The sequence below is a fragment of the Oenanthe melanoleuca genome, chromosome 3, assembly GCF_029582105.1.
Source record: "Oenanthe melanoleuca isolate GR-GAL-2019-014 chromosome 3, OMel1.0, whole genome shotgun sequence".
In the NCBI taxonomy this organism is placed as follows: Eukaryota; Metazoa; Chordata; class Aves; order Passeriformes; family Muscicapidae; genus Oenanthe; species Oenanthe melanoleuca.
Genome location: NC_079336.1, coordinates 102086344 through 102105845, shown reverse-complemented (window position 1 = coordinate 102105845; position 19502 = coordinate 102086344). Strand labels below are relative to the sequence as shown.

The window sequence follows — 19502 nt, the reverse complement described above, 5'->3', positions numbered from 1 at the left end:
CATGAGTACAATCTCATAAATTTAATGAAGAAAATCAGTTTCTTTTTAGTTATGCAAGTACCAAAAATTGCTTTTCACCAGCTAAGTATTTCTTCAGAAGCTTGTTTGTGTCCAAAATCTCCAGTGGCTCTTTCAGCAAGACTGTAAATTCTTTGAGGGAAACACTTAGACACAGAGTGAAGTCTCACTCTCAGAAACACTGAGCAGTTTGTAATCCCCAGTAACAGGACAACAGATGGAGGAATGGACAGCAGCTGCAGCCTCAGGTTTGCCCTTCATTCCAGAGCTGGGTATAAAGGCTAAAATACAAAAACCCTACAATTTTCATTTTTCTCATGCTTGAAAGAATTTTTTATTTTATTTTTTTTTTTTAAGTGAATAAGCTGGTCCTAAGTACCTTGATGCCTGGGGTCTTTTTGTAAAGGATTTTTGATTTGATGTTCCTTGCTTCCTGAACACCTAACCAGATATCACAGGGTTTCAGCTGCACCTGAACACCAAGGCAGGTGTAGAGGCATCAAATTCTGATGTGCTCAGTGTCCATTCTGGCCACAACACACATTTCTTCACTACTGTTCAGTAAAGCACAACATGTTTCTTCACTTGTCACCTGGTCTTTCCTGTCACCTTAAATACACCCCATGGGTTTCCCCTCTCTTCATGATTTAACCTCCTCATAACCTACCAGGAGAGCATGTACTTTTGCAAAAGACCCAGCTAAATCACAATAATCCTTCAAAAGAATGGATGACCTTCCTCAAGACTCTGGGCTTGTCAACAGATTTTTTTTCTATTCTTTTTATTTTCAAGCAGAAAACAAGTTTTCATTACAGGGGTCCATCATTCAAGGTTCTTTTTCACCTGTCACTCTGAAATGAGTGAGAGAATGACCTGATAGGAACACACTCCTGCAAGTCTATGACTTTCCCAAAGATGGACACTTGGTTAAGATAATCACCTCCTTCAGCTACCCAGAGTATAACTTTAGAATTCCAATAAAGAACCTTTTGCCTCATTCTAATTAGAAGCAAAGTACAAGTACCCAATTTAGAAAAGACCATTAGAGTCTTAATTTAAACATGACAATTTTAGTCTGTCAATATACTGAAATGATCATTACCTACCAAACCTTCACTCATTTTGTGCCAAAAAGAAACTTCAACCATAGCTCATTAGTTAATTTTAGACACACAACTGTTAACATTTTTCAGACATGAATTGCCTGTATATTCCTAATCTGGATGTGTAGTTTCTAAAAAGGTCCTTTCTTTCCTTGCATATTTTTTTTTCAGGATCTAGGAGCAAGGAGAAAAAAAACAAAGCAACAGAAGAGGCAAACACACAAGGCAAAGGGAAAAATTCCCTGTCATTCTTGCACTTGGGGGCAGGAAACCACACTGAGTGATGTGGTATCAGCACTCTGCCTCCCACCAGCTCCTGCCTTCCACGGGCCAGGCTGTTCCAGCAAGGGCCTCGCTGCCACATCACTCACTCTCCTGTGAGGCTTCTGAGAAAGCCCAGCTCCTTCCTGGAGAGGAGCCTTGCCAGGGACATCAGTCTGTTGCTGCTGACACACTCCACACATAATTCGGTGGCTTCCTGCTCCAGGCATTACATAATTTGAGCCTCTGGCGTATCTTTCTGGAACATTTTGTGTACTCACCCACAGGATCAGCAGCATCTTCAGCTACCAGATAGCTCTGCACCTTTTCTGCACTGATTCTGATCTGGATGGCACTGACTACAGGCACAGATGGCCCTTTATCCTAAGTAAATAAAAACTTGACAGTATGACTCCCAAAGCAGACAAAAGAAGCAGGTAACCACACAGCTAAACACGATTAACAGCCATAGGAATACCATGATGGAAATCATGTTCATAAACCACAGAATTCTACCAAGGGCTGCTGCATTCAGCTTCACTAAGTCAGAAATTATTAATCAAAGAGAGCACACAGCATCCTACTACTACCACACACAACCCACTCTTAAGTCCTAAATCTGCCTCCAACCATGTAATCCTGAATCAAGAGTTCTTGACTCAGGATCAATGTGCATATAACTAAATTGAAAGATAAAATCACCCCCTGATGTTCTCTGAGCAAGATTCAGGACACTGCCCTCCTGAAACAGGCAGATTATTTTCACAGAGATGTCAAGTACTTGGAGCCCAGAGATTCCATTTCATGAAAAGCATATCAATTGATAATAAAGTACACCCTCCAAAATGATGTGTACATAATAGAATCTTTTAGACCTTTGTCTACAGAGAATGAGTTATATTTATATGATAAACCCCACATAATTTAAGCCTAGCAATAAACAAACAGCAGCACTTGTGCCATATAGAACACTTACTACAAACTCTTATCAGCATGCAAATGTAATAGCACCAAGAAACACAATCTGCAATTTGACTCTGAGAGTTTCAGTGTGTCTTGCATGTAATTATATATTATCTTGCAGATCCTGCAGGGAATTTTACCTATGGTTTAGGAAAGCTTTTTGGTTTTGTTTTTTTTTTGGGGGGGTGGGGGGGGTGAGGGGGGGAAGATGTACTCAATTTTTAGTCATCTATAGTAATTCTCTGGAACCAAAATCATCATGCTGCAGTTTAAGAGGTTTTCAATCTATGAAATTACTCTCTGCTGATGAAAGCATTAACAATCCAAGACTTCATTTACAGCATTACAAAGAATCCAGGTCAATTATGGGTAAATGCTTTTACTCAGCTTGGGCCAGTGAAATTAATTATTATCATAAAAACCTGCACTCCAACCAAGAGTAAAGTTTAAGGGTACCTCACCATAATTCAAAGAGAACAGAAAGGAAGGAGCAGGCCTAGACTCCAACATGGAAAGCAAGCAGCCAATGCAGCAGGTGACAAGATGGGAAGAGGATGGATACTCCTTTCAGGCCAGCAAGCCAGCAGCTGCCAGCACTTCATATCACTAAGATAAAATCTGATGTCTCCAGGGAAAGCTCAGCATCATCACATAAATCCTACTGCAGCTTAATCATTCTTTTTGGGATGTACTCTGTGTTCCAGAAACTGGGAGCCTGCTCCTTGCCAATCTCGCTCTAAAATGTAGGCCAGCAGCTCTAACGTTGCATGTTGTGATCTATGCTTTTTATCCCAATCCTCCACAACAGCAAGAGAACGGGATTAAGCAGCATTATTTTCTCCATGAATATTTACTGAGATAATTACATACCATACTATAATACAAGATTATTTTGCACAGTGCAAAATAGCACAGAATGGGCCCATTATTTTATGGAAACCTCTTGGTCCCGTCACTCTTGTGAGTGTACATGGCTGATCACACTGGACATGTTCCTTCAGGAAAGTTTAACAGCAAACTCTTCTAAAAGCACAAATAAATGCATTCATCTCCTTCACATAATCCCCTTTTTTTTTGACAATCATATTTTAAAAATTATTTCATAAAACATTATTAACTACTAAAACCATCTGTGTTTCTAGAGAACGCTCCTTTCCATCCTTTCTTTCCTTCCTCCTGGGCTGCACAGTGAAGAGTTTTTTTATTTACAACCACTTTCATGCCAGCAGATGTTACACCACACAAAACCACTTTGCTGCAAGTTCAAGAAGAAAGTGGTGGGAAGAAGTTTACATAACCAGACATCATCAACAAAAGCAAAAGAGCCTGGCAAACCACAGGCCATAGTCATTTAATTCACACAAATCTCTCTTCCCCTTTCTCACTCTGCTTTCCAATTTGTTTTAATTCCATAGGAGGATCTGACTGGCAGTCACTCCATAATGCATTGCAAGGTTTAAATGCCAGCAGCTTTTCTTGTCTTGACAAAATATACAGAGCTGAAATTTAATTACAACTGGCTCAAATGCACTTTTGTTTTGCTTCTACCCACCTGGAAGACATAGCCCGTTTAAAGTAAACATGTTTAGTCACTGGATAATATGAAGTATAAAAGAAAAGTTACACTGTAATAAACAGAGATACATTTCAAAACAATTTTGATTTCTTCTCGCTATACCTGGCTGCAACCAGCTAGCTGAAAGTGGCATTACAGTGATGGAAATAGCGTGGTATTTCAATGCAAGAAAGTAAACATATTCTCCCAGATACTAGCACAGGAGTTGAAATCCACCCAAGAAAACCATTTGCATTATCGGTGTGCATTATTCTGCCTAACGTTTTGACACTGAGTTTAAACATTAAGCTGGGAGTACAATGCCTCTTTTTCAAACTAATGCAATTTCTTGGGGCAAAATCTGATATGGCCAGCCAGATTTCCTGAGTGCTAGTTTCTCCTAAGGAGAAAAAAAAAGAAAAAAAAAAAAAAAAAAGGAGACATCAGTTTAATTTTGATTTGTCCAGTAAACAGATCAAAGCATTGCAGTTCTGCAGAGGAGGTTTACAAAGCCTCATTGTGCAAACATCCTGGGCCTGATGCTGCCAGCTGCACTGAAGCAAATCTCATCTGATGGCAGCCAGTGCTGGTTTGTGCTACACTGTCCAATGCAAAAATTTACACTTTAAAGGGAAGTCAAAATCTTTGAAGTCCCACTTGATCAAAAATTATTAAAACATGCAGCTTGAATTTTTAGGCTGATCTTAACCACATGTAGTTGGAAATGTTTCACACTTCTATTCTGTTGCTTATATACCAAAAACTGTGTTCAGCTCTAGGCTCCTCCTATTCCAGTGCAATAAATTCTTTGGGTGAAGGAGCATTTTTAACAAATATGTACAACGCCTAAAAGAGAGATTCCAGAACCACTGTTAGATCACTGAGAGCTGCAAGACTGCAAAGTGTAAATAATTTTTAGCATAGCTGAAACATCTTTCTGAATCTATGCTTTGTAAGACCGCAATTTCTGCCCCTTCTTTTCTCATCCAACTCTGCAGTTGAGCTTGTTCAGGGTTTGCTGTTTGGTGCTTTTCACAGAATACAAAGAAAGAGGGAAGAAAAGAAATGACACAACCCATATAAATTAGTTTTTGAATGTTTAGTGGTAGGCCTGATATCTGCAGCTACTTTGATTGTTTGCAAAAGAAATTTATTTTTTATGCATACATATGATTTTCACTAGAGTGTCCCTTTAAGCCAGCTTTGCTGATTCAGACTATGTCCATACCATTGCCAAAGCAATTAAAAGAAAAAGGAAAACGTGTTCCTGAGTTATGTTCTGCCTTAAAAGATTTACACAGGGAATCCTCAAACTTAGAAACAACACCAAGAAGCACACTGCCATTTCTGCTGCAAGACTGCTGTCAATGTCCATCTGCAAAACATGCTTGATAAATGTCCTATAACAGACTGTGCTTCTAAAACTGAAACTTTGCTCTTTCTGGGCTACAAATCAAAACTGGATCTGTTGCATAACAAAGGTATTAAAGATAATGGCCTCTAATACTGCATGGCATGTGAGTGTGAGCAGTGCAAGCAATGCCTTGCTCCATACATTAAGCTGCCCCCCTGGGAGTTTGTCCTGGTAGAGCATGTCCATGTCCCTGATTTGCTACATTTTGATTTCCAAGTCAAGGTCAAGAAGTAATTTATCAGCATCCCTGTTGCTAACACACATGGGCTACAGGCTTTGGGGGAGTCATCCTGCCACGCTAAAAAAGGTCTCAACAATTGGAATATAAAGAGATTAAATAGTCTGAAAGCTGCTTTATACCCTTAGGTACTTCAGCACATTGAACTGAACAACATGGATGCCCTTTCTTTTTAACCTGCATGTATCACTCTTGTACATATATTCTAATTAAAAACACTGTATTGCAGTGTTTTGCAGTCATCTCATCTGATGTATCAGCAAATGAGCATCAAGCAGGTTAAATAAAAAATAATAAAGACTGCATTGGAATAAATGCCATAAAATAAATAATGCAAGGATAGTCCCTGCCCCAGAAACCTTGCAATTTAGGCCATGAACAAAGAATCCTTAAGGGATCATACCAAACCTACCTCACATTCCTGAACTGACATTTACATTGTGCTGTACTTCAGTTCATACTTTCAGGGCTGGAATTATGCACTTGTTCTGATATGCACTGCTGAAATCTGCTCTGGATCTCGTGGTGCACAAGACAGTGAGCCTTGATGTCAGGCATTACCATGACATTTAAGATAGATATTGAAAAATACCTAATCAGAACACTGTGGGTGAGGGTGTGTGCTTTACTGTATTTAACCCAAGTCCTGCTTTAGAACAAATAAATTGATTTTTTTAAAGTGTGACCAGCTATGCCCATACCCAAAAGACAGGGGGAGAGGGAAAGGGGACTAGGTGGTGGAATTACCAAAATAATACCAAGGAACAAATCGCTTTCTGTCTGGGCCCCTCTCCTCCTGTGTCACCAAGAGTTACCTGTCTTAACCCAGGAATATCACCATTCCTCCTACAGGATTAAAAGTGTCTTAACAGCCACTCCTTGCTCTGCTGAAATCAAGCTAAGAATTAGTTTTGAAGTTAAATCTGTCTCAACACAGTCATCTAAAATTCCAGTACCTCTCCATCCTTAAAAAGTGAAAGCTTTCAACATCTTAATTTACAACTTAAGCCAACTTTGTGGATATACACTTTGCTTTGGAAGGGATAAACAGAACCCCATTGAATGTGGAGACCACAGGGAACAAATACAATTTGGAAATTAAGTTATCAAATCAACTATTTCACCTTCAAAAACTACTGATTTAGTCAATCTCCAGCTCTGAAGGGCTGGGTTTGTGCACTTGCAGTGTGCTATACTCAGGTCAGTTTTTTTCCTCATACATGGCAAATCCCCCTGCCAAGTCCTGGCACTATTTGGATTCTCATTACCTTTCTTCTGTCAGGTCAAATTTCAAGATTTAAAAAACAAAAAGGAAAAACCAAAACAACACAATGGCAAACAATAAAAGAGAAGCTATTATCTATCAGTTACAATAGCTTTTTTCCCATTATTTTCCCTTTAAAAGGGGAAAGGAATGAAGCATTAAGTGGACTAACACCATTTTGGCCTATGAATCATCCCTGATAAAACTGCAGATGCACAAACCCAGTCACAACAGTGTCACAGTAAGAGAGAGCAGATAAATTTCAACAAGCATGCAAAAGGCCCCTTAGATGAGGCAGGAAGATTTTGAATTGAATTTTGAGATGCAAGGCTCAAATCGACTCAGGTTACTTGCCTGCAACACCCACACTCTGTCAATAGACAGTGCTGAAAAGGAAGAGCCAAATCTTGTTAAAATTATGTTTCAGTCACTAAGAGAAGTGCTAATTACCAGCTGGACTGAAGACCACTGAAATAAGCAAAACATTCCCTGCCAAAGCCCTTTAGACAACATTTTTTAATTTCTAAAACCCAAGATGCGATGATAGCAGGAAGAGATGGAAGGAAGAAAAGGATTCATCCACTTTCAGGCATGTCTAAATATGACTTCCTTTAAATTATTAAAAATTAACTGAGAAGCATTATGTTTTCATCAACTTCTACAAAAAGAAAGGCAGACAGAAATTTGTCTAATTAATGTGATATTCACTTATACAGAAGCACTTTTTAATTTAAACTCTAAGTTGGCTTTTCAGTAACTGAAGGATTTCAGGTAATGGTTTATGAAATCAAGAAATATCACCAGAAAAGTAGTTATAATTTAAATTACCAATCACTTTTTATGGAAGACATATAGCTCATCTGAAAAAATTTCATAAGTCTACAATTTTGAAATTTTTACATATATAGTCTTATAGCTCCTAAAAAGAAAAGCAAAAAACCAAACACAAAGCTGACACCTTACTCTGATATTTGCTTTCACTAATGCTTTGAAAAAATGCTTCCACAGATCTTTCAAATGAACCAGGTGAAGCAACACCTTCAAAATCCAAGTCTCGGTTAAAATTCCAAATTATTCACGAAAGTCATAATGAGCATTTCAATGCTGCTAAAGGTTCAGGCTGTTCTTTTAGATGTATCTTTATTGAGGGAATACAACTCCCTGACAGGGGCTTGTAACCAGGTGAGGGCTGGCCTGTTCTCCCAGGAAAGCAGTGCAGGACAAGGGGACCTGGTCTCAGGCTGCACCAGGGGAGGTTTAGGCACAGCAAGGCTGACTGAACACTGCAATGGGCTGTGGTGAATGTGGTGAAGTCACCATCCCTGCAGGTGTTTAAGGGAAGCCTGGATGTGGCACTCAGTGCCATGGTGATGTTGCATCATAGATTAGATTCAATCATTTCAGAGATCTTTTCAAAGCCAACTTTTCTGTGAAAATTAAATAATTCAAAAACTACACCCACTAAAAGACTAGGAAAAAAAAAAAGCCTCATATCTTGTAGTATTATTATCTTCTGTAAAGAAAACAATTGCACTTAAAACCAAGAATGAAAATACCCAGCAAACATTCTGACACTAAACTACAGTGGGATGGAGCCAATTCCTTAAAACCAAATAATGTAACTCTTAACACAGCAATGCAATTTCCTCTGCCATTTCTACCAGTGAGGATCAAAAACTGTTTTCCAGTTTTCAAAAGCCTCAAAGTATTGCCACATTGCTCAGCACCTGAATCATGGAAAACCACTCACAGAATCAATCATTTGATGATTCAAAATTACCTGAAAAACTACCTGTATGTTTTTCCACATAATTCCAGATCAATTCAATTGAAGTTTTTAATGTGTCAGATATCTGAGAGCTGCACTTACATCTTTGTTTTCACAATATTATTATTCAGTTGTTCTACTGTGGGGAGGGGAGGTGGTTGTTACAGATTAAAGTGAGCAGTGTCTTTTCAAGGGTAAATTAAAAATTAAAGCAGGATGAGATCAGGGAAGATTACCAGGCACTGTTTATTAACTGAGCCTAACTAAATCAAAGGTATATAAATCAGAGCATGCACTTCTTGGCAGATTGATTCAGTTTTGAAAACTGAAGTGCCACAGACTTCATTAAAAAAAAAACCAAAAATACAGCAATAAACCTCACTTTTTTTTCAGAAATAATCTATTTCATGCCAATTCACAGCTGCTTCTGTAAAGTATTAATTTCACCTCATGTGTTTTAAAATGCAAAATAAATACATGTGTTTATATAGCAAAGAATTACTGCAAACATATATTTTGATTTCCCCACATCTGGAAATGCAGTCAGGTTACATAGGTTTTTAGTTCATCACTAATAGATAAAAGCTGTAAGAAACAAACACACAGAAATCCACACAAAACAAACAAAAAATCATTAACAAGAAGAACAAATTTTTTCAAGTCTTAAAAAAAAGAAGAGAAAGAAAAAAAAACTCTAAAACAAATGTTGCCCAAAACCCTGAATAAATCAACTGGTAGACTGTCACTTTAGCCAAAACCCAACAGGTCATCTTTTTTCTGAGACTACAAAAGATTAATCACTGAAAATGAAGATGCAGCAGAGAATATTAAGTTTTTTTTATACGGTTTGGACTACAAGATAAAGATGTAAGTAAGCTGTGATTCTTCTATCCACACAGGGACCACAATTCTGCAGCACAAACTTCAAGAGTAAGAATTCTTCCAAATGAACTCAACCAGAGCAGCAGAGCTAAAGATTTATCCCTTCCATACCCAGCAAACAGAAACTTGCAATAGGAACAACACCCAGCATTTCTCCACAGTGATGATCACCCAGTTCTCTAGAGAGATAAAAGCAAAATGCAGAGGATTGACCCTGCTGTTGCCCTTTCCTATCCCTCCAAGCCTCTGTGCACCTTCACTCCCTGCTGGATCTGTGATCACCATTAGCAGTGAGGAGTGCCTTTGGGGGTTCTCCCAAGCACACAATCCATACATCCACCCTCCAAAGCACCCACACAGGTTACAGAGCCCACCATGCCAACTCATTAACTCTCCCAGTTAAGTACCACGTGCCTTCTTCCAAGGTGTCTCCCATTCTTCATTAATTCCACAGGGAAAAGACAGTATTATGCCCCTAAAAGCAGTGCAAATACTTCTGATATCTGATGCAAAGACTATTTTAAGACATTTTCTTGTATAAAGACACACAGATGAAATGGCACACCAACTATTTTTATATGGCTCTTCTAGTTAAGCTCATGCTCTCATTAGGATATCTCAAAGGAGATCATTTTATCAACATCTGTTTACCAGGCTTGGCACATATGCCAATTCCAGCACTTTCTCAGCTTGTTAAGAAAACAAACAAAAAAATTAAAAGCCTGCAGAGCCAAAGATACACAATACTTTAGGACTGATCAAAGTAGACAGGAGTCTGCTTGACAAAAGTATCATTATACCAGTGATGTGTGAATGCAAAAAAGCAGCAATCTGTACAACTAAAAAAAAACAACTTTGACCAATTTGTCCTCACCTGGGCCAAGGTCTTCTCAGAAGTTATTTATCTTCCTGGCCACCTGGTACAGTCACAGGTCATCAAAAAGCTACTCTGTATTTCATAGCCAAAACCGAGAGCATCAGCAAAAAGAACAGCCAGACTCTACTACACACTGCCAGATTTGAAGGGCTTGGGGAAAAGGAAATGAATCTCTGTATCAGTTCAGTCGCAGCAGAGAGATTCCAGGACCTTCCCCTGGGCAAACGCAGATGCACAGCGGGGGCTTATCCTGCCGGCCCCTACCGAGCAGAGGAGGCCACCGGGGTCCCCGAGCCCCAGCTGCTGTGCCTGGGGGAATGTGGCACCGGCAGCCCCGGGACACCGAGCGGCAGCTGAGCCTCCTCCCGCCCGGGCTGCCCTATTTGAGCCCTCTGTTGTTCTCGCAGGTCACATCGCTCCCCGCCCCTCCAAGCCCCCACCTTCTCCTCCAGCCCGGGGATTCTCCAATCAAAGCAGATAAGCGCATCATGTGAGGGATGGCAGACACGCTGAGGGGAATTTCCGAGAGCTCCAAGGCACCTGCAGCATCCACGGATACAGGAGATTTCCAGTGTGAGAACCACAAGCCAAGCAGGGGTGCCAAAGTATCCACGTTACCTGCAACTCACAGCTCCAAACTGCAGCAGCTCATTTGCAATCTGCTCTGATATACCTGCAACGACATTCCATCTTCCCCTGTCATTTAATGTATGACAACTATTCCTAAGCATATTTTGCCAGGGAAGCAGTACACAAATAACACAGGCTGAAAGACCAGAAAGCAATAATTACTCAGTCTATTCTTTGCTGATGTCAGACATGCAGTACAGCTCTCCAAATCCACCAGAGCACCCAATTAATCTGCACTAATCCTCAAGAACTATATCTGAAAAACAAATAGTAAAACCAAATCATCCAACAGCCTCTGCCTGCCTTGCAGTCACCACACTGTGCTACCCAACCTCTCCTTTCACAGATCTGTTCTTCCTTCTGATCTCTGAATAAAAACCTACAGAGAATTCATCAGCCTCTCTCCCTGCCTTCTTCAGAAATGCTTTACTTTCCATGATCATGGTCCTTCACAGAAAAAACTATACCAGTTCTGTTGGGTTCAACAGATCACGTTAGCCTTGCCAAAGAAACCACTCCATGGCTTTATTTCCTACTTCCCAATAAGGTGTTCATATTCCATTTCAACTCACACTTCACCGAGAAGAATTCTGTACTAATTATCCTAATTTGTGTATTTCAAAACTGACAGGCTCTCACTGCAGCTATCAATTCCTTGCCTCCCTCTGTTTCCTTTTAGCAGTGGCAGCAGCAGCCTGATGGCAGAGATGGAGCCAAGCACCCTGGATCCAGCACACAGCCTCGGCTGAGAGGAGAGTACAGAACATCCGTACGTACAGCAAGTACGGCACATGCAGCAACATCAACAGTGAACATCCCCAAAGAAGAAAACCAAAATGCAAATGTGAGAAACATGGCAATTTTAGGCATGGACATTAATATGTTTAAGGAGTAGAAGAATGGGAACAGAAAAACTTGTAAAGTTTTGGAATGGTCTACAAGATCAAGGAGGAAAAAATACCACTTTGATACGAGACATTTTTTCATCCGACCTATGCTCATTCAAGACCACAGCTTACATCTAAGAGAACTCCCTTATTACTTGTTATTTTCCACATCAGTGTTCACAGGATCATGGACACTCTAGATCATTGGAATCCAAGAGATGCTCCTTATTAACCTTTCAAGTCCTTATTCTCTTTTGCCCCCTTTATTAGTCACTGACCTCCTGGCTGATTACTTCCAGTCTGCAGGAGTGTGGGTGCTCAGGATGAATGTAGAAATTGTTAGAAAGGGAAATTTATCTGTAACTTCAAGAATAAAGAGCCTGCTCTTTAATACCTTTTTCATACCCACTTCCTCCTTGCTAAAGTGCACCCAAACATTTCTGAAGCTGAATATATACTCCCTCTTGGCTGACATATTGCTAGACCGACTGCAGACATAAATTACTTTTATATAACTATGTGATAGCTCAATGACATTTGTAAATTTTTTATCTTCATAATTTCAGATGGTGTTGCACATAAAAACAACAGAACACAAACACCAAGACTAGATTAAGACTTTTCAAGTAAATGGTCTATTGGTACAACATCTGAGAAGGAACGACGTAGAGAATTTAATTTGAACAGTCCCTTTTAAATCCAGCTTCTGTAATGTTAGACATCTGTCCAAGGTCTTCTAGGTTGCAAGGTTGACTCACAAGGGAAGTTAAAATTTGAGAGCTCCAAAGTCAAGTGAACAGAACCAGTTTCTTTCAGAATCAAGAGCACAAAGGCACGTCGTTACTTCAGCAACACCAATTTCAACCACTCCGCAAACAGACCTTACAATAGAGCACATTCCTAACAGACTGTCTCACCTCGTTTGCCTAAAGCTCCCAGTTATGTTACTGGGGAAAGAACAGGCTCTTATTCTGAGGAAAGATCAAACAAGGGACTCCTAGCTCTCCAGGTGTAGGGCCTCATGGTGGTACAATTATACACCCCGTATAAAATGGAAAGCAAGGCCCTAATTTTGGATGTATGACAGCTCAAACCAACTCCTTAACCTGCACTTTGACCCCTGGCTATGGCATAAGGAAAGGTGAGAGATCCACTATGAGGAATTAGGAGCACTTATGGGTTGTAGAATATATTTTTTTATCAGGCATCGTGGAGCAATTGCATCCAGTCAGATTATGGATTCACCTGCAAGGTGGTCATGAAACAGGAGGACAAGGGATGCTCCATGCTGTGTCCATGGTCTGCCTGTCCCATGACCAGCTACCAGCCACAGGTGGGACAGGATCACGACTGAGCTTAACAACACTGACTGGCAATGGAAAAGAACAGGAAACCACCAAGAAATCCAAGTAGCAGCCTCATCTGCCACAGAAACCTATGCCGTGCAAAAGGCAAGGGCCCTAAAAGCTGGATACCTTGTACTTCTCCCTTTTGATGAGCAGATATACCACACTAACCTAACCTTTCAGTGACACCAGCACTGCTCCCCAGGAACAGGCTCTCTCCCACAGGAACACTGTCTAGTACTTCATAGAACCCTAAAGGTGAAAGGAAACATTATAACCCTTCACAAATACCATTTATCCAAAACCAGTAACAAGGGAAGGACACTATGACTTCATACTAAGCTGGAAGGCTCTTCAGAGGAGAGGAAGATGAAGGTTTTGTCTCATTCTTCTCCAAAAATCAAGATTCTTTTGCTGTTGCACAGGTACAGCTTTAACAAATGCTTCTTTCAGTGGCTGATACATAGAATGACCTGGAAGGCAAAGTGACCAGAAGAAGAAGCCACAGCACTTCACTACCTCGTACAAGCTGATGTTGGTCTTCAAAAGGAGGGAGTGCAAGTACTGATCTTCCTCCAAGATCCCTGCAGGGAAGACATCAGCAGCCCATCACCCAGAAGTCTGCTGGAGAGGAATCTCCAATGCCACAGTTGTGCTGCACCATCTATTTCTGTGACTTGCAGAAGCCGCCTGGGAGCGTCTTGCCCTGAAAATTGCAGATTCCCGGCATCAGAGCTCCAAGGACAGTGAGGGAAGGGCTGCTCTGGTGCTGTTTCCCATGTTGTGGCACCCTATTCCAGGCACTCAGGTACATTAGCATGTCCTTCTGGAGCAGGAACTTACTCCTAGGCCTAACTAATTTGTTCCAGAATGACTGGGAATCTGTCTTTTTCCATGGTTTCACAAGCCTCTTTAGCCATATTTACTAAACTTCTAGAAAGAACTACCACCATAAGAAGATAGCTGAGGAGCAACAAGATAGATTTTCATTAATTTAGTGTTCACAGGGCAAGACATAAGCAAAGCAGGATGGCTAATACCAAAGCACAGTACCTTTGGTGTTCATACCATTGATATCTTGTATATTCTAACCCTCTACAGGTCAGCTCTTTGGAATACAAAGTCCAAAAATCACGTTCTTTTTCTGCAGAAGCAAGAGGACCACAAAACCTGCTCCCAGAAAGTCCTGCTGAATAAAATTTATCTGAGCCTTTGATGCGTGCACATTGGTAATTTTGATGTGGTGCTATGCATGAATCTTTCATAAGAATCAGATGTCCTAAATAGTATAATCAAAAAAAACTTTTGAAGAGTTAACAGGCTGCATCATAAGCACCTCCACTGTGTGCAACTTCTGCAGACATCAAAGAGTCTTCTCTAAACCAGATGCATTACATATCTTGCAAAATTAGTAAATGTACTCAAGCCATCAATTTTGCAATTTTTGAAGTAGCACAATGCATCTATTTATTAGAGAATGGAACTAAGCCCAGGCTGCTGATTAGCCATCCTACAAATAATGCTTATGCAACCCTTCGTAATGATTTCCACTAACAACCAACCAGAGATTTTATGACTTGGAAAATTTCACTTCTAAACCAATTTACAACACTTCCCAAAATCTAATGGGACAGATGATTGAAACTACAGTGGAAACCAGCCTTCTCCGAAATCAATGAGGTACAATTTTCATAAGTAGTCTCTCCTAGGTAAGATGCCTGCATTAAGTTTTGGTTCTCATTTCTAAAATTCTCATAAGTACTCCTCTGTCCCTTCCTCCCTTTCCTCTAGAAAAGGGATTAATTAAATTTTAAGGAAAATATTAAAACAGCAGTTTCAGACTTCAGTCTCTGGCAAATTACGAAGAGGAAGGAATAGCAATTGAGCTGTTAAAACCACCAAGGAAAGCAAACCACTGAACGATTCAAAAAAGCCCACAAAACTGACAAAATATGAAACAGAAATACAAAATGAGTCATTTCAGTAAGCACAAAACTTATATCCCTACAAGTTTTCAGCACAGTATACCTAAGCCTGGTGAAAATGAAGCCGTCAGTTCCCACACAGCTGTAACAAATACTTGACAGACTTCCAGCACAGCCCCAAGTTCACCATCACAGCCAGATATTACTGGAACAAATGCCCAAAGGCTGCAACAGAAGTCAGCAGAGTATACCAAGCCCAAACAACTCGCCATTGTTTTCGAAAAGGTGAAAACAACACAATATTTGTGTGAAACAAAGCAAAGATGTATTTCCTCTGTCAGCAAGGGAAATTCAAATGACTTCTCTTTCCTGCCCCTTTTGGTCTTTCTTCCCCTCAAGATTCTGTCTCCTCTGCATTCTAAGAAAAAGCAGAGAGTGTAGGTTATGCATAAATCCATGACAGAAAGCACTATTTTAGAACAAAGCTCCTGTGCGTGGGTGCATGTCTTTAAAATAAAAGGCATTGTTACTCTAGCAAGTGCATATCCACAGCCAGCAATCAAATCAGATCCTCACATTTTATTTTGACAGCCACGCAGTTATATTTTCACCAGGGGTTTGACTTTCCTATCAATACCTGGTTTTTAGTGCTATCATCAAGAGATGAATCAAAACTGACACGTGTAGGCACACTGGTACTAATGGTTGTGGAAGAGAATTCTCATCCTAGAGCTCTGTAATTTATTTTTAATTACTTCACAAAGTTACCAGTTGCAGGGAGGAATAAATCTGTTCTCAACTTGTATTTAGGAACTGTCTCTGTACAACACAAAATTGCTCAGCTGTATATAACAATAATTACTTTGTGGTACACGGCACTATCAGGTACCCTTGATCTTGTGAAAGCCTGCATGTACTGTGGCCATAACATTTCCAGAAGTTGGAGAAATTAACCTGAAGTGAGTAGCATCAGCTTGCTAACACTGCTCAGGTAAACTCCAGAATACAACCCTGAACACAGGGTTATGAAAGAATCTGCTCCCTCGCAGCATCTGAAATGCAATGCAAAGGATCCTCGTTAATACCAATTATTAAACTGAAAATTCCATGGTGCAACATCAAGCAAAGTTCGAGAAACACAAATATTATTTACATATTAATAGAGGATGATGCACACTTCACAAAGATTTATACTGTGTAAGATTTTATACCATGTAGCTCCTACAGTCCACTTTTCCTACAGATGTATCCCCATGGACACTTTAACATTACATAAACTCCCCCAGAGATAATGATTATTCTATAACTTTCTAAAATCATCCCCCTTTGAGAAAGTATTACCTAACAAATACACATTAAATACCTCACAAGCGCATTAGATCTCTAGGTTTCTACGAGATGCCAGCATAAAAGAATATTTTTAATTTATTGTGAGACATTAAAAAAAAAGTAGACAAGGCTGGATAACTGTAACTGGAAAGGATAAACAGGATTAAGTAACAGGTGTCTGACTGCACATAATTCAAAGTCGTGCGTGGAATACAGGGCACAGCCTTGGAATGGCTATGGAATGGAAATGGAAACATTGCTTTTGCACCTTGCTTTGAAAATTACCACTAAGTGATTTAAAAACATCTTCTAAATTACAACCACACAGACAGAGGCAACAGGAGCACTTGTATCCCCAGAGACCTTTGGATACATATAAAAGAAAACAATCTTCAAAGGTGAGCCTGCCTTCCTCCCAGGAATTAAAAAAAAAAAAAAAAAAAAAAAGGAAGACAAAAAAAAAACCCACTGCAAGAAAGTTATACTTAACTACACAGAAACATTTGTCACACCGCCCAGCACTGACAAAATCCGGATACACTCAGAAACTACAGCAGCGAGGATGAGGGGAAGACTCCAGCCGCCAGGCGCACTCACGGAGGGATCCACACACGGAGCCTGACATGGAGCACACGGACACGCGTGAGGGCGGCACGCAGACATCCGTGTGTGTGCACAGCCCTGCGTGCGTGCCACACACAGGCGGGGACGGCAAACAGGCACACCTATGTGTGACAGACCCGCGTGTGAGAGACCCACAAGCGGGACAGACCCACACGGGTGTGAGGGACTCACGCTGACATGCCCTCACAGGTGACAGCCCCACACGTTCGTGGCAGCCCCACACGTTCGTGGCAGCCCCACACGTTCGTGGCCGCCCCACACAGCGTTTGTGGCAGCCCCACACGCTCGCGCCCGTCCCTCGCGGCCGGGGGAGCCCAAGGTTACGGCCCGGCGCGGGGGGGGCCCGGGCAGCGCCGCTCCCCAGCAAGGGCGCGAAGCCGCGGACGGAGCCGCGGCCGCCCCCCGTCCCCCCCCGCCTCAATGGTGGCCGCTCCCGCCGCCCTTACCTCAGGCGCCGAGGCTGCTTCCTCCTCCTTCTCCTCCTCCTCCTCCTCACGCTGTGCCAGTGTCTGTGTGTGTGTCCGTGTGTGTGTGCGACCCGCCCGCCCCACAGCGGCGGCGGCTCCTCCTTTCCCCCCTCCCTTCCCTTCCCCTCCCTCCTCCCCCGCCGCCGCGCCCGCCTCAACCCCCGCAGCGCCGAGAGACGCGGCAGGAACGGGGGAAACCCCAGGGCGGCCGCCGCCTGTGCTGGGCGGGCCGGGCCGGGCCGGGCCGCAGCCGCCGGCTCCCCCCGCCGCCGCGCAGGGCTGCGGGCAGCGCATGGCAAGTGGGCGGCGGGGCCGCGGGCGCGGAGCTCCGCCCGCACGGCCCCGGGCGCGGAGGCTCCGCGGCGCTGCCCGGCGCCCGCAGGTACCGCACACGTGCCCCCGGAGGATGCCCGCGCCGGCGCGCCTCTGCCGGCTGCGCGTATTGGAAAAGGGCGAGGAGGAAATCCCCCTTCCCCCGTGTGCTCCTGCCAGGCCTGCTGCTCTCCACGCAGCCGGCGGGGGAGAGGGGGTGTTGCGGAGGCCGCTGGAGGGTTCCCAAAGAAAGTCTCGCAGTTTTCGTCTCAAAATTACGGTTGGACTGCTTGAGGTTTATTCGGAGTGAGCCTTGGAGGAGCTCAGCGCACAGGCGCTCTGGAGCGAGGGATTCCCTCTCCCGATATCCCCTTTCACAGCTCATGGCTGTCTACAAACCATTGCCATGGACTGGCCTTGTGCCCTCCCTCTGCTCCCCCGTTTCTGTCACCGTGTGCCCGGCCGCAGCTTTCCCCGTCCCCTCACGATTTCACGAGAAATGTTTTCCCCCGCGTCAAGATAGAAACGCGCAACGCCCACAAAACCAAACAAACTGCTGAGCTTTACAGGCGGAGCAGGTTCCCAGTCCCTGTTCACCTGCAGCCCACCCTCTTGGACTTTGTTAGCGAAGTGTGGAGTTTGGACGTGTGGGACGGCTCCCAGAACTGCTTTCGGGAAAGGCAGCAAGCTACAGATAAGAAGTTGTCCAGGATGAGTTGAGGAAACAATGGAGGAAAGTCTGAAATAGTTTTGCTTCTCACAAAAAGGGCGTAGCATTGCCATTAACAACTCGAGCCAGTAATGCAGTAGCCAAGATCTCAGGCTGTATTATCCTGTAACACCAACTACACCGAAAAAACTGGACTGAGAGCCCCTATCCCGACACCAGTACTAGGTGCCTTCTGCCTTCAAGAGCTGCCACCGTGCTCCTATGGAAGAAATGAGCAAAGGGGGGACTGGGAACAGCAGCAAGGATGGCACGTGATTCCAGGGACAGCCTGTCAGCAGAGCAGACCTGCAGCCTGAGGGGTTCCTGCAGCCCAGGCAAGTGCTGGTTAAGCAGATGTTTGTGTTTGCTGAAGTATCCTCAGTTAGAAATTCCTCATGGGCTCGGTGGCACAGAGGCAGGGCTGTACAAACCTATGAAGGGCAGCGAGAGCTGGGTTGGGCGTATCACGCCAAAGGAGGTGCAGGAAGGAAATAACAAAGGAACCTGAATGAGAAGCACGTGAGCTGGATGAAGGCCAGTATTGCTGGCAGGGCTAAAGGGATCTAGTTAACAGGATATGGGAGCAGCAATTACAGCCCTTAAAGATGGAGGGTATCAGCTTAAATGTCAGATGGACGGGGGTTAGCGTGGACGTTTTTTCGTTTGTGGTTCCAAAGTGTTTGTTTCTAAATGAATGGGGAGATGGATGCATTTTTGGGTATACAAACGAAGTGCTCTGTGTCCTTTTCATTGCTTTCTTTTCCTTTGATTTGTTTTTTCTTTTTGCCATTGGGCTGTATGTAAATTAAGTAAGTTATTATATAAGTAGTAACAAAAAAGTATTTTAATTCCAGTGAGGCATAATCAGTTACTTGCTAGAAAAGAGTATTGGATTCTCCTTAGGAATCCCTGTGTGGTTTCTCTTCAGAT

The 19502-nt window shown here is 42.5% G+C and overlaps 1 protein-coding gene across 4 annotated transcripts in view; it reads right to left on the bottom strand.

Moving 5' to 3' along the window:
- PLCB4 (phospholipase C beta 4) overlaps positions 1–17635 on the bottom strand; it is a 183360-nt gene extending 165725 nt beyond the window's left edge. For 2 of the 4 annotated variants that reach the window (XM_056488965.1, XM_056488967.1), the window contains exon 1: positions 17531–17635. The gene's annotated coding sequence lies outside the window, so the exon portion shown is untranslated. The remainder of the gene's footprint in view (positions 1–17530) is intronic. The other 2 variants (XM_056488966.1, XM_056488964.1) reach the window with 2 other exon arrangements.
- Positions 17636–19502: the final 1867 nt, after the last annotated feature.